Genomic DNA, 13,939 nt, shown 5'->3' on the forward strand with positions numbered 1-13,939 from the left:
ATAAAAGTCACTTGTACAAAGGTAAACTCTTGAGGAAAACGGGACTTACTTATATGGTTAGTTCTATTAAATGACTTTAAAATTAATCCATAGAAAGATAGAAAGAGGAAATGGCATTTGGCAATAACAGGTCTTTATGATGTTCTTTTCTTCATAATTTACTCTAAATGAAGGTAGAAATTAGGACATAGAACTTTTATCACAGATGGAAGGAGAAAAAAGAACGCCAATCATTTTGTTCTAATTTGTGTTAAAAACTCTTTCCTCATGGTTTCCATAGCTACTCTACTCCATTAGTTTTCATTTGCAACCTGTCTAAGGAGAGGTTCAAGACTTTGAATCACTGCCTTCTCACAGGTTCCAGAGCATCACATGCTCTGAGACATTGATCAGCAACCCCAGATGTCACCAAGAGGGTCAAAGAAAATCCAAACAGAGCCTTCCAACTAAAGAATTCCCTATTTCCGTTTCAGCTTTGAAATTCTTACCAAAAGGTGACTCAAAATATACTTGAAGCTAAATTCATAATAAAGGCTTTGAAGCACAGTATAATTACCTGTAAAAGTCAACACTTAGATTTTTAATATTACTTTTAATATTGTCAACAAGTGCTTCATTGCCATTTTGAGGCACAGGATACCATATTTATTTTAATATTGAAACCATAACAGTAATAATATACTCCCAGATTGACAAAACCAGTTTTTTTCTTAAGGTCTCCCTCCTCAAGGGGTCTTGGTGGTGTGAGGACTACCATCTTGGTAGTTGCTGGTCTTCATCACAAGGAAAAACATTCCCTGGGGCTCACCTGGCTTCTCACACCCTCTCTGGAATTGCTCCTCAGTACAGCTCTTTGTCTTGTAATTATTTATTCCAAATGCCAATAGAGTGGAATAGGGCCAAATAAATGTATTTAAAACCCTTTACTGAAGGTTGGGGATGGTCCATCTTTGGATCTTTAGGGCATGCCTAGCTCCCACATAGCACATTTCCCCACCAGTAGAAAATCTCTGGAATCAGAGTCCTCAGAGTATCTGCTACTTGCTTCTAGTCCAAGGCATGATCATTCACCTTATCATGCTAATAATTCTTTATTGAGAAACTCGCTCTCTGTTTTCCCGCAAACCCCACAAGAATAGATGATCTGCCATGACCCACACACACATCTAAGTGTATATTGAGAGGGCTTCTGAGGGTGGGTCAAACACATGAGCTTATCTCTTTTTTAAGAGTCCAGTAGAGAGACATAAAGAAGACACACAGAGGAAGTTACATCTATAACAACTAAGGTGATGGAGACATGTTCAGTAGAACTATTGAAGAAAATTCTGATAGATGTGAAGTAAATGGAGGATCTGAAATGGATAGAGGAAGCCGTAATTTGTATCATTCATAAAAAGGCAGAAAGATGATAACATTAGAGCTTATTTTCCTCCCACAACATTTTGGAGAAGTGTTGAAATGGAGATGCTGCACATAGTAGAGGAATTCCAAGCTAGAATGAAATTTGAAGCCAAGCATGGAACCACACGGGTGTGAAAGAAGGAAACCTTTCTTTCTCCCACCCCATTTTTGACCCTTAACATTCAATGCTGGCAGTTAGGTACCTCCCCAGGCTGGGGGCTGGAGTTTCTTTTGTTGATATTGATTGATCTTGGGGAAAGGCTCACATTTTCTAATCCTGGGAGTCTCTCACCATGTAAAAGATGATTTCTCACCTGTTAACTTAAAACAGCTCCAGCAATTCATAGGTTTTTGCCCCGTAGACTACAAATGAGCTCTTCATTGCCTCACTCTGAAATGTGAATAGCCAAGCAAAGACCCACACACATTTGAAGAAGCCCTCCAATGGGGGTGAGGAGATGTTTGTGGGGATAAACGAATGAACAAAAAGGCAGGGAGAAGAAAACATAAAAAAAGAAACTACAATTAACATGTAACTAACGGTAGAGAAAGGTTTACACAAGTGCTGGGTGAGCCAGCCTGAAGTTGCACTGTCTAAGGGGCACACAAAATAACTTAGTTTGACATTTAGTCAATGAACAAGTATTTATTGTCCATCTTTTTTTGTGTGAAGCTCATTCTGGCATTGATGGCAGTTGATTTTATATTTAATGGCACATGACCAACTTTATTCATGGTAACAATCAATTTCATCTGTCCATTGCCCTTTTTACTGAGCACAGCCTACACAATGAGGAATAATAATTATGAGAACAGATAATATCCTTCTCTCCACACACTGGAAACAGTTGCTAGAGATGAAATTTTGGAAAACGGTGGACAAAAATATGATTTTACATATTTTGTGATGATTTATAACTTGCAAAGCAGTTATTTATTTCATATTATCCTATAACCCTATAAAGTAGATTTCTCTTTTTTGTTATTTTTCATATTTTATCTCTTCTGTACACTCAGTTTATACTACTAAGAAGTTTTTTAAATTAATTTTTTAAATTTTTTACATCATTGTTCATTTTTAAACAATATTTGCTTCCCCCCATCCCCTCAGGTGTAGTCCCCATAGAGTTTCCTTCACCAATGCACCCGTGCACCATCACCTCAGTCCCCTGTGCTTCTTCCTCCCTCCCTCTGATCCCTCTCCCTCCTCCTCCCCTGCAGGATGTCTTTGATTTATAATTGTCTGGTTTTGCTTTGTTGTGTTTTGTACTGTTATTATTTTTTTACACTGATGTTTTATTTGGTTCCCCTATATTCCTGCTATAAGTGAAACCCATCCAATATTTTTCTTTTTCCTTCTGGCTTATTTCTCTGAGCATAATTCCTTCTCACTCCATCCATGTTGCTGCGAATGACATGAGTTTATTTTTTTTGCTTGCTGAGTAATATTCCATTGCATACATATACCACATCTTCTTGATCCAGTCATCTATTTTTGGGCATTTGGGTTGTTTCCAGGTTTTACCTATTATAAATAGTGCTGCAATAAACCCAGGGGTACGGATGTTCTTTTGAATCAATGTGTTTGTGTCCTTTTGGTAGATCCCTAGAAGTGGAATTGGTAGCTCCAATTGTATTTTTTTTTAAAGATTTATTTATTTATTTATTTATACAAGCACTGGGTACAGTCAGAAGCGCGGGAGGGTGAGAGAATTCACCAGGGCCAGAACAGGGAGCAGAATAGGCAGAAGGACTGAAGTACGCTGCTGAGGGGAGCAGTGGGCACTGCAGGAGAGGTCTGCGTGCCATGTGGGACCCTTGCTGGTGGCCAGGGATCGAACCGGCGCTGCAGAGGCTAGGGGCAGCTTCGCAGCCCAGCGCTCATCCACTGCGCCACCAGGGGAGGCCCCAGTAGCTCCAATTTTAGTAGATTGAGCAAAGTAGAGCATTTCTCCAGCTGCCCTTTCACTCAATGTCATTGTTGAACCAACTTGGAAATATAAGGAGGTAATGAGATAACATATGCAAAAGATATTCATGTGCCTACTACATAAGAGATACCACCCTCAATAACAGTTTAGAGACATAAAATGGAAAAGTGTGGCAGTGTGCTTTCATTATCATTACTCCTCTTTTCTGTGCTTGTCTTTCTTTCTCCAGCTCTCTTCACCCCAATTAAGGCAAAATATTAGCCCCAGAGACCCCAGGTCCCCAAAGCACGGCTTGCCAGCTTTCAACCTCTGCAAAACATTAGTTAATTGCAAAACATTAGCCCAATTAATTAACTAATTGGGCTATTAGTAAACTAATGTAAAACATTGATGCAATTAATTAATGCAAAACATTAGCCCCAGGATGCCCCAAGTCCCCCAAATATTGCTTCACCAGCTTTTGACCTCTGCCCTCATTACCCAAAACACACTAAGTCCCATGATTCTTTCTTTTGCTTAATATAATGTGACAATATTTTATTAAAATTATTTTCAGAATCACTTAAGAATATATAAATAGGAAATTCTGAACTTTTTGTAAATTAAATTGTATAAATATAATTTATAATTATTAAGGTATTCGGAAAGCCTGGGATTTCTGTTGTTGGTTCAGATGCAACACCTGGGTAAGCAGTTTCCTGCTTTGTTCTCTCACATAACTTGCCACTGGACATGGTAAATGGAAAAAGGTTCAGACTCTCCTGAATGTAGAATTTTTCATGGCTGGGGGAAGAAAAGGGTCTTTCATAGCAGTTTAGCCGCTGACCAGCAGAATAAACTTTAAATTTCTTTTTTTTCTTTTTTTTTTAGCTCTAACTTTCTTTTCTTTTTTTTCCCCCCAAATCTTCTCTTTTTCTTTTTTAATAGAGTTTATTTATTTATTTAAAGATTTGTTTATTTATTTATACAAGCAGTGGGTACAGTCAGAAGCACGGTAGGGTGAGAGAATTCACCAGAGCCAGAGCAGGCAGAGTGATGAAATACACTGCTGAGGGGAGCAGCAGGCGGCAGGAGAGGTCTGCGCGCCATGTGGGCCCTCGCTGGTGGCCGGGGATCGAACTGGCACTACAGAGCTTTGCAGCCCAGCGCTCAACCACTGCACCACCAGGGGAGGCCCTAGCTTGAACTTTCTTAAAATAGAGTAAGAAAACTTTTATTTTCTTCCACAGAAAATTTCCATTTCTTAGCCTGGCAACACAGCAAATTTCCTAAACTGAATAAATAATTGTTAGAGCTGAATGTTAGCTACTTGGGCAAGCATTTGCGTAGTATAAACCTGATTTCCACACAAAGACAGTGCCGTGCATAATATAGGGTGGGTGCCGGTATATAGTGGTGATGACAACGGTGCTTTATGGATGGATGTAGATGGTTGTGTGTGTGCATCTGTCAGAGATGGTGTCGGGTAAGTGATTATTAGGCTTTTCTGCCCTCCCACCATTAGGATTAATGATAGATCCCCGTTATCTTAAATGCGTGACTGATGGCAGTCACCTGGAGTGGGGTGTGGGCATACGTAGGTGGGTATACCTGGGCTGAGACTGGACTTATAAGGGTGGTGTCATGGGGAACAGAACCAACTAAAAGAGAAGCAGAAGAGAAAGAACAAGACCATGAGAAAACGCCAAGAGCTCAGAAAGAGTGAAGATTCGCTGGGGGCTAGCAGGCCTGCCAGCCTTCTGCCCCCCCCCCCACCCCCCGGAACCCCTGCCTGTCGTGTATCTGGTAAACTCAATAAAAATCTGAAAAAGCCACTGAGGGCTCCAGGACTCTCCTTTACCTGTCTGCTCAGATCATAGAAAACCTTCACTGTGCCTTCCTGCCACTACAGATGGAAAGAAGAATGAGATAATGTGCTATTTACCCACAAAATTCAGTTCTAAAACTTAAAAATACCAAGGTTCTATTCTGTTAAATATCATTACCACCATTAATGAATTAACTCTAAATGGCCTTTCTGTTAACACTCCCTTGTCAAAATTAGGGCGGCCTCAGCTGTACTGATCGAATACCTCTGAAGGGAAGGGATCCTTGGGAGGATCTACACCAACTGCAATCTGAGTGCTTCTCAATTTGTATTTTTATCCTGTTTGAGTTGCATTGTGTCAGTGAATATATGTTCATGAAGGGAATAAGACACAATGGTTATGTAGAGATTTTATCCTGTGATAATCGAAAAGAATCAATTAAAAAGAATAAAGTGGTTAAATACATTTAAAATCAACATATAAAACTGTGATGAGGAAGATGGTGTAAATCTGGCTAAATCATGGTCAAATGGAAGGGTGCTACTGCCTGGAGAGAGCCTGTCCTGTAAGTTCCCTGATAACTCTTAGGATTTGGGGAAAAATGTTTGAGGAATTAAATTCTTTTCCCCGGTGATCCATCACCAGCTTACTCAAGTACAAACTGTTCAGAGTCCAACAAGATGGCATCAGAGTTTTCACTGGGCTTGCCTCCTCCATATACTCACAAGTAAATTGCAGCAGAACAAAGTTAATAATTGCAAAGGAAAAATGTACACATTGGAGCAATGGTCCAGTGGAAAGTGGTAGGAAATGAGTTCGCTTAACCGTGTCAACAATTTTACTTGGGCAACACAATCCACCCAGAGGGTGGGGTGGCCCCTGTATGAAGCCCACTGTGGTGGTTTATTAACACACACGTCCACATCAGGGACTTTGGGGACCCGGCACAGCACTGGATAAAGGGTACACCGAGTTGGTGTGTGGGACAGCTGGTGGATTATTGGAGAAATATAGTAGTAGGGGTACAAAGTGATGATTACTGACTTGAACTTGAAACCCTCAATATAGAACACACAGAACCCAAATCAAGAGGAGAAATTAGTTTAGATCACTTGTATCTCTAAAGAAGAGAGAAGAGATTGCTACTTACAGCCTGAGGCTGATAATCAAAACATCTGCCATCCCCCACTATAGGGTAAAAAAGTATCAGACTTTTCTGCCCTCCTGCCATTAGGATCGATGATGGAACTCTGTGGTCCTGAATGCAAGCCTGATGGCGGGCACCTGGCGTAGGGTGTGGGCATACATAAGTAGGTACACCAGGGCTGAGAGACCGAGTTATAAGGGTGGCATCACCTGGACGCCAGCAGAGCCAAAGGAGCAGAACCACCAGAAGAAACCAGAAGAGAGAGAACAAGGCCACAGGAGAATGCCAGAGAGCCCAGAAATAGTGAAGAATTGCTGGGGGCTGGGAGGCATGCCAGCCTCTGACCCCCCCCCCCCCGCCGGCCCCCGCCCCGGCACCCCCTGCCTTCCGTGTACCCAGTAAGCCCAATAAAAGTCTGCAAAAGCCATCGAGGGCTCCAGGACTTCTCCTTCACCCCGACTACTAGAATCATGCCTTGTGCTCATCCCACTGCTACACCCACCCAGGACTAAAACTAAGACAACAAATGAACACTTTCAATAATCAGAGTTTAAGCACCTGTTAATTTAGGAGCAGACACCCCAGGATCAGCCTCTATACTGGGAAAGAGGTCAATTTCTAGCTTGTGACTCCATTTTACTACAGTCTGTGATTACTGCTGATGTGACTGGCGGCTGAAGCCAAAGACTGTTACAGGTGGTACCCCCTGGGGGGGGGGTTGCTGGTGAGGATAGATAGCCCCAGGGAAAATGTTATAAAGTATCACATTTTGGGGCACAGCTACTGATAAGAACTGCAGAAGGAGCTGCAGATTATTTAGCCTCTGAGGATTTGGTGTTCTGCATTCAGCTTTTGAGGATTCAGTGTTCCAGATTCAGCTTTTAAGCATTCACTCTTTGGGATTCAGCATTTTTGGAGTCAGTGATTTCCGCCCCTACGGTGCTGATCTTCCAGAAGGCTGTTGTGGGCCTCTGAATGTGGAGAGGCCTCCAGCAGCCAACCTCAGAGAGGAATAGTTCAGAGGGTTTGCAAGTAGCCAAGTGAGTAAAACTGTTCCCGGTTTTGGTGCTGTTATAGCCTGGCAGAGAAGGAGAAGACCCGGAGCCTGGTGCCTCACTGAGCTGCATGAGTGAGGCTATTTGACCTGCCATTTAGTGGCTGCAGATGCTGTTTCGAGTGTTGCTTGTCTGGAGCTGTGTTGGGGGCATCTCGGCAGCTCAGGAGCATCTCCTGTTGTGTCTTCTGTGGTCTTCATGAGTTGAAACCTGGCCTATAGTTTGGCTGCCACATGTCCGCAGCGGTAGGAAGACACCATCTTGGCCTCATGACCTGCTCTTTGGGAGAGCAACTCCTATGTTTATTGTAACACATTTATAATAGCTAAGATATGGATATCACCTAAGTATCCCCAAACGGATAAGTGGATCAGAAGATGTGGTATATATACAAAATGGAATACTACTCAGGTAGGATAAACTCATACCATTTGTGGCAAATGGATGAAGCTGGAAGGGATTATGCAATAAAAAGAAGCCAGAAGGAGAAATATAAATATTGATGGTATCATTTATATGTGAACTATAGAGAAACCAAATGCAGAGTCAGACAAAGACAAACTTTAAAACCAACTCTTGAAAGCTGACCATAAATCTGAGTCTTCCAGAGTAGGAGGGTGGAGAATAGTTCAGAGAACAACCACTGGTGGTAGAGGATTCTGGGTACTTTGGTGGTGGGAGAGCTATGGTGACCTCATCTGAAGGGAGAAATTCTATATTGTCAAAATGTTGACAGGGATAGAAAACAATGATACTTCAATAAAAAAATTAAAAATAAATAAAAAATCAAACAACTTTCATCTTCTAAAAAGTAAAATATAATAAAAATCAAACTATTACAATAAAAATAGAATTTATGGGTCAAAGTTTATGAAAAAAAATTTTAAATTGTCTTTTAGAAAGCTAGTATAACATTTTAAACACCTACAGCAAATCAAGGAGATTTTCCTAATATTTTTCACTTAATTACATTTCAACAACATTTTCTAACACAGGCAGATAGTTTTTATAAGAAATTTGTTAGGATCATATTGGCTAATTATATTATAATTATTTACACATCTTAAGCTAAATCTATATAACATAACTAGCCTTTGATTTTTTTCAAGGATCTATTAATGTCATAGAATATTATGTCACAAAAATGTTACAAAGTAGGAAAAATACAAATACAAATTAGATGTTAATCTAATTTCATACATGTAAAATTAATGGTTGTAATACCAAATTTTATTCTGCCTTAAAATGTTATTTACTGAAAAAAATTGTTTGTCAGTGAATGACAAGCAATTCATTTAGAAGTATTCGTTGTTTGGATAATGAAGTCCAGAGGATCATATACGGCATATCAGTGGGTGGTAAAGCAGGATATAATATTTGGAGGCCCTTTTCTAGTTGTCCCTGAGGCCAGTGTTTCCTGCACACCCCTTGTCACTCCCATGTTATATCCAGGTGCAGTGCAATTGCCATGAACTTGAATCTATTCCTGGAATGTGGGAACATAATCTGTGTCTATGCTCAAGCACTTCTCCACGTGTTGGTAAGCAAGCATTTAAAGCTGGATAGGTTTGGGTACAAATTTTTCTTCTGACTCTTGCCAGTTGTATGATTTTGAGCAAATTGTTTTAAAACCACCACACTGACCTTACGATTTTCTCATGAGTGTTGTCTATAAGGTAGTTAGCCATTTTGTGCTTAATAAATAAATGAACTAGAAACTTTATATAAATATTGCTTTGCTTCCCAATGAGAGAAAGAAAAAGCTTGCTGTGAAGATGAGGAAGCTTATAAGCAATTGTAGGTATGGGAGGCAGCTGAAAGGTAGTGCACCTGTATTGGTATCAGCTCAGAAAGACTTATTCTTAGATCATTCTCTACCGATAGTCCGGTGACTGCAGAGTGGTCTGAACTGCACTTTCATTCCTCTTATAGATAAGGGAAAAATACATGGTCTCTATGACTGGTATCAGTTGGGGTCCTCCCTGCCTTCCATCTGCAGCCTCCACCACACCTTTGAGGAGCTTCTTCCTCAAAACACCTGTACTGCCACAGTAAATCCAGTTTTTATTTATTTTCTTATTTCACAGATTGCCTAGCACATAGTAGGTGCTCAATTCATGCTCAAAAACTAGAAAGAAAAAATTCAGACAGTGATGAAGAGGGCTTCTGCATGTCTGGGAGCCACGCCAGGTACAAGAGATGACAAGTCATTGGCACAAACAGAAAACCATTTTAAAGTGCAAAGGCAAATTTAAACATTAAAGCATGAGGAATATTTTTACTACTGCACCTGCCAAATGGAACCGAAGCAGATTTTGATATAAAAATTGACAGGGAGCAAAAGTGGGATGACTAAAAATAGAAAAGAAATTACTAAGCTTTGAAAGGAAGTACACAAGATGAAAATGGAATTAAATCTATCTCGACTGGAGGAGAATATATCAAAATGAATAAAATGAAAGTAAATTAACATGTAGCACATCTACAATCCATCTTTAGGGAATAGCAATATACACTTTTATTATCTCAATGCAGGATTTTAGTTGATTGCTTTCCTCATAGGATCCCGAAATTATTTTGTTTTATATAGAATTAAGTATTATGCTTTGCACAACTGCTTGAGGCACACAGGAGTCTGTGATACGTTTTCTCTAAATTTCCTTGGATTCGACTACTATATTAGATGAGTGTATCTTGATTGGAGTATATGTATATGTATGTGTATATGTATGTGTATGTATATATGTGTATGTATATGTGTGTGTTGTTTGGGAATGTTGGAGATGGCGTCTTCCAGAGTTGGGCTCCTTAGGAGAAGTCTCACATTGCAAAGCAGACCTTCTCCCTTCACTAAAGTTCATAGTAGCACAAATCACTTAACTTCTGGATCTCAGTTTCATAATTATAAAATGGAGATATTAATGCCTACTTTTCCTACCTAACTTCTGAGAATCAAATGAGATAATGGACTTGAAAGCAGTTTTAAAGTTGCTAATGGAAGAAATTATTGCTGTAATTTTTCTCTAAGTAATAAAATTATTGTGTGTAATTCTAAGATTGCAAAGACTTATTTGAATAGAAGAAAACAGAACATAGTAATTCCTTATATTGGCACAGAGTCTTATAATGTCTTATTATGTTAAAAATCCACATCTACATTCATCTACCAGATTAACCTGATATTCTGCAAGATAAGCAACTCTTAGGATAAATCGATAAATGTCAAAAGGCTTGCACAAGGTATTCTAGTTCTTGAATAGTGGAACCAGTTCTGGAGTTGCATAATCCTACAGTGGACACAAATGTGTGTGTGTGTGTGTGTGTGTGTGTGTAAAACCTTTTCTGACTAATAACACTGTTACTACTGAGGTTATTTTTGCAAAATGAGCAGTTAAAATAACATTAACAAATGGCAACTCAAGATCTCAAGGTAACATGACATCACAAAGAGAAAACAACACTCCAGAACCCAACCACAAAGACATGGGTGATTATATCTCCCTATAAGATAGATCAAAATTACTATAATAATAATAATTAAAAAAAAACTCACAGAGAAAGAAGAACACTGAGAAAGGCAATTGAAAGTGATAAAAGAGAACTGGAAATAGCCAATGAAAAATATACAACAAAATTCAGAAAACAAATGAATGAACTCAGAAATAAAATTAGAAAACAGAAGGTAGACATTGAAACTTTAAATAAGAAAAGAACAGAGATTTTAGATGTAAAGAGATCAATAAGTGAGATTTTAAAAATGCCATTGATGACAATAATACACAAAATGCCTGGTAGAAGAAAAGAGAAATACAGAGAAAATAAATGAAGAAACATTTTGAGAACCATCTGACTTCATTAGGAAAGGCATCAGGAAGACAATGATTATCCCAGAGGGCAAAGAGAGAGAGAGAGAGCTTATTCAAAGAAATAATAGAGGCTAATTTCCAAACCTAGGGAGGGAACTAAATATACATGTTCATGAAACTAAAATAAAACCTAGCTGAATAAATGAAATGAGACCTACAAAAAAATATATGCAAAACTGAAACAACCTAGCTTTTGAGAAAAGAGAGAATAGTGAAGTCAGCTAGGGAAAACAGCATACAACCGAGAAGAGTACTCCCATCAGGCTTTTATCATAGAAATAAATGATGAGAAAGAATTGAAGAGAAAGGAATGATGTATTCAAAATACCCAAATATAAAATCAGCCATCCAAGAATATTATTCTGCAAGACTCTCGGATTTGAGGGAGATATAAAGACCTTCCCAGACAAATAAAAGCTGAAGGATTTTTCAAACACTGGAACTCCCAAACAAGAATGCACAGAAACTATAAACCAGAGACACACTATGGGGTGGGGTGGTGGTGGGGGATTAAGGTCAAAATAAGAGGGGGGAATTGTATGGGGACTATAACCAAGATGAAAATGCATACATTGTGCAAAGATGAAAAATGATGTAAAAATATATACAATAAAAAAAGAATGCACAGAAAGCATTTGATAAGATGCAACACCCATTTATGATAAAAGTTCTCAAAAAAAATGGAATATACCTGAGCATAATAAAGACCATGTGTGATAAACCCACAGTAAGCATCATACTCAAAAAGTGAGAAACCAATTTTTTTTCCTCTAAGACCAAGGGTATCTGCTTTTACCACTGCTGTTCAATATAGTCTTAGAAGTCCTAGAAAACAAAAGAGATATAAGAGGACTCCAAATTGGGACAGAAGAAGTAAAACTGTGACTATTTGCAGGTTACATAATATACATAGGAGACCCTAAAGATGCTATGAAAAAATTATTAGAAACAATAAATCAGTACTATAATGATACAGGCTACAAAATCAATGTATCAAAAGCCTGTTGTGGGCCCCCCTGGTGGTGCAAGGGGTTATACACAACCTATGAAGCTGTCCACAGCCATTGGGGCATGAGTTCGATACTTGGCCAGCTAGGGAGCAACCCACATGGCACAGCAGACCTCTCCTGACTTGCCCGCTGCTCCCCTCAGCAGTGTATTTCAGTAAAGCTGCCTGTTCTGTTTCCCACTCAATCCTCTCTGCCGCAGACCAGCACAGCAGTAGACGATGAGGCCGCCTCAGGGTTGAGAGAAGCGTGCAGGGTGGTCAGGGCGTCAGTGAAAGAAATGACAAACAGACACACTTCAAGAGAGTGAAAATCTGAGTGTAATTTTCTTTGAGTTGGTGACCAGTATATATATGTTTTCTAAAGGCATAGGAATGGCGAACATCAGTGAAGAAATCAGCTTGCTTATAGGTTTAGCTTATCATTGACAGGGCAGTGATTTACATCTGGACCCAGGCGCATTCCTAAGTAGTTAGGCTATTAATTTTTCTTTTTATTTTATGTGATTACTTTTTGTTTAAACTACTCACTAAATTACTATTAATTAGCACGGGTGAATTTTACTTTTCACAATGTAATATTTTTATCATTAAGATTAATGCGAACAAAGCTAAACATACAACAGAGAAATTATTAACAGTTCTATTAATACACAGAGTTTAGTAACGTTTCATTTGAATTAGGCTAGTTATTAGATTTCGTTTGTTCTTTTTTAATCAGCAACCAATGACCTTTTTAGACAGGGAAAGAGAAAAGATTTTAGAAAGAGAAAAGATTTTAGAAAGACAGTTGTGGTAGAATAAAGTTTGTGGGCCTTGAGAAGGCGAGATAAGTTTCCGTGTGGACAGCATTCCTGTAGTGGCTCCTGGTGGTCGTTATCTTTCAACAGGCTTCCGTCTTATCTATGTCTTCAGGGGGTTTTGCTGTTCTCCCCCTGCGCACTGGTTCCTTGCCCAGCCGGACCTAGGGACCATGTCTTAGCCCTAAAGGTCACTGCAGGGGGAGGTGCAGCAGGTATGTCTTCAGGGGGTTTTGCTGTTCTCCCCTTGCTTCAGGGAGTTTTGCTGTTCTCCCCCTGCACGCTGGTTCCTTGCTCAGCCGGACCTAGGGACCGTGGTGCAAGCCATTAGCCCTAAAGTTCACTGCAGGGGGAGGTGCAGCACTCTCACCCCCCACACCTCTGGCCTGTACCCCAGTTTTTGTATACATACATAAATAAATCTTTTAAGAAAAGCCTGTTGTGTTGTTATATACAAATAATAAACTAGAAGAGAAGGAAATCAAGAAAAAAATCCCATTTGCAGTCACATCAAGGAGAGTCAAATGCCTAGGAATAAACTTAACAGAGGAGATGAAGAGCACCTGAGCAACAATAACTGTAAGATATTATTATTAAAAGAGATAATAATAAAGAATTACATACCACCTTAAGCCCATGTGAATAGCCCATATCTAAATGACCAGAAACAACATGTGTTGTCAAGGATGTGGAGAAAAGGAACCTTCTCACACTCTTGGTAGGAGTGTAATCTATTCCACACCTGTGGAAAGTAGTATGGAGGTTTCTCAAAATATTACGAATAGATCTACCATATTGTCCAGCAGTTCCACTCCTAGGTATCAACCCAAAGAATGTAAAAATACCAATTTGAAAGGACATATTTATTCCCATGTTCATTGAAGCTCTATTTACAATAGCCATGTTATAAAAACCACCTAAG

Source organism: Talpa occidentalis, unplaced genomic scaffold (assembly GCF_014898055.3).
Source record: "Talpa occidentalis isolate TD23 unplaced genomic scaffold, MPIMG_talOcc4v2.1 talOcc4.16, whole genome shotgun sequence".
Lineage (NCBI taxonomy): Eukaryota > Metazoa > Chordata > Mammalia > Eulipotyphla > Talpidae > Talpa > Talpa occidentalis.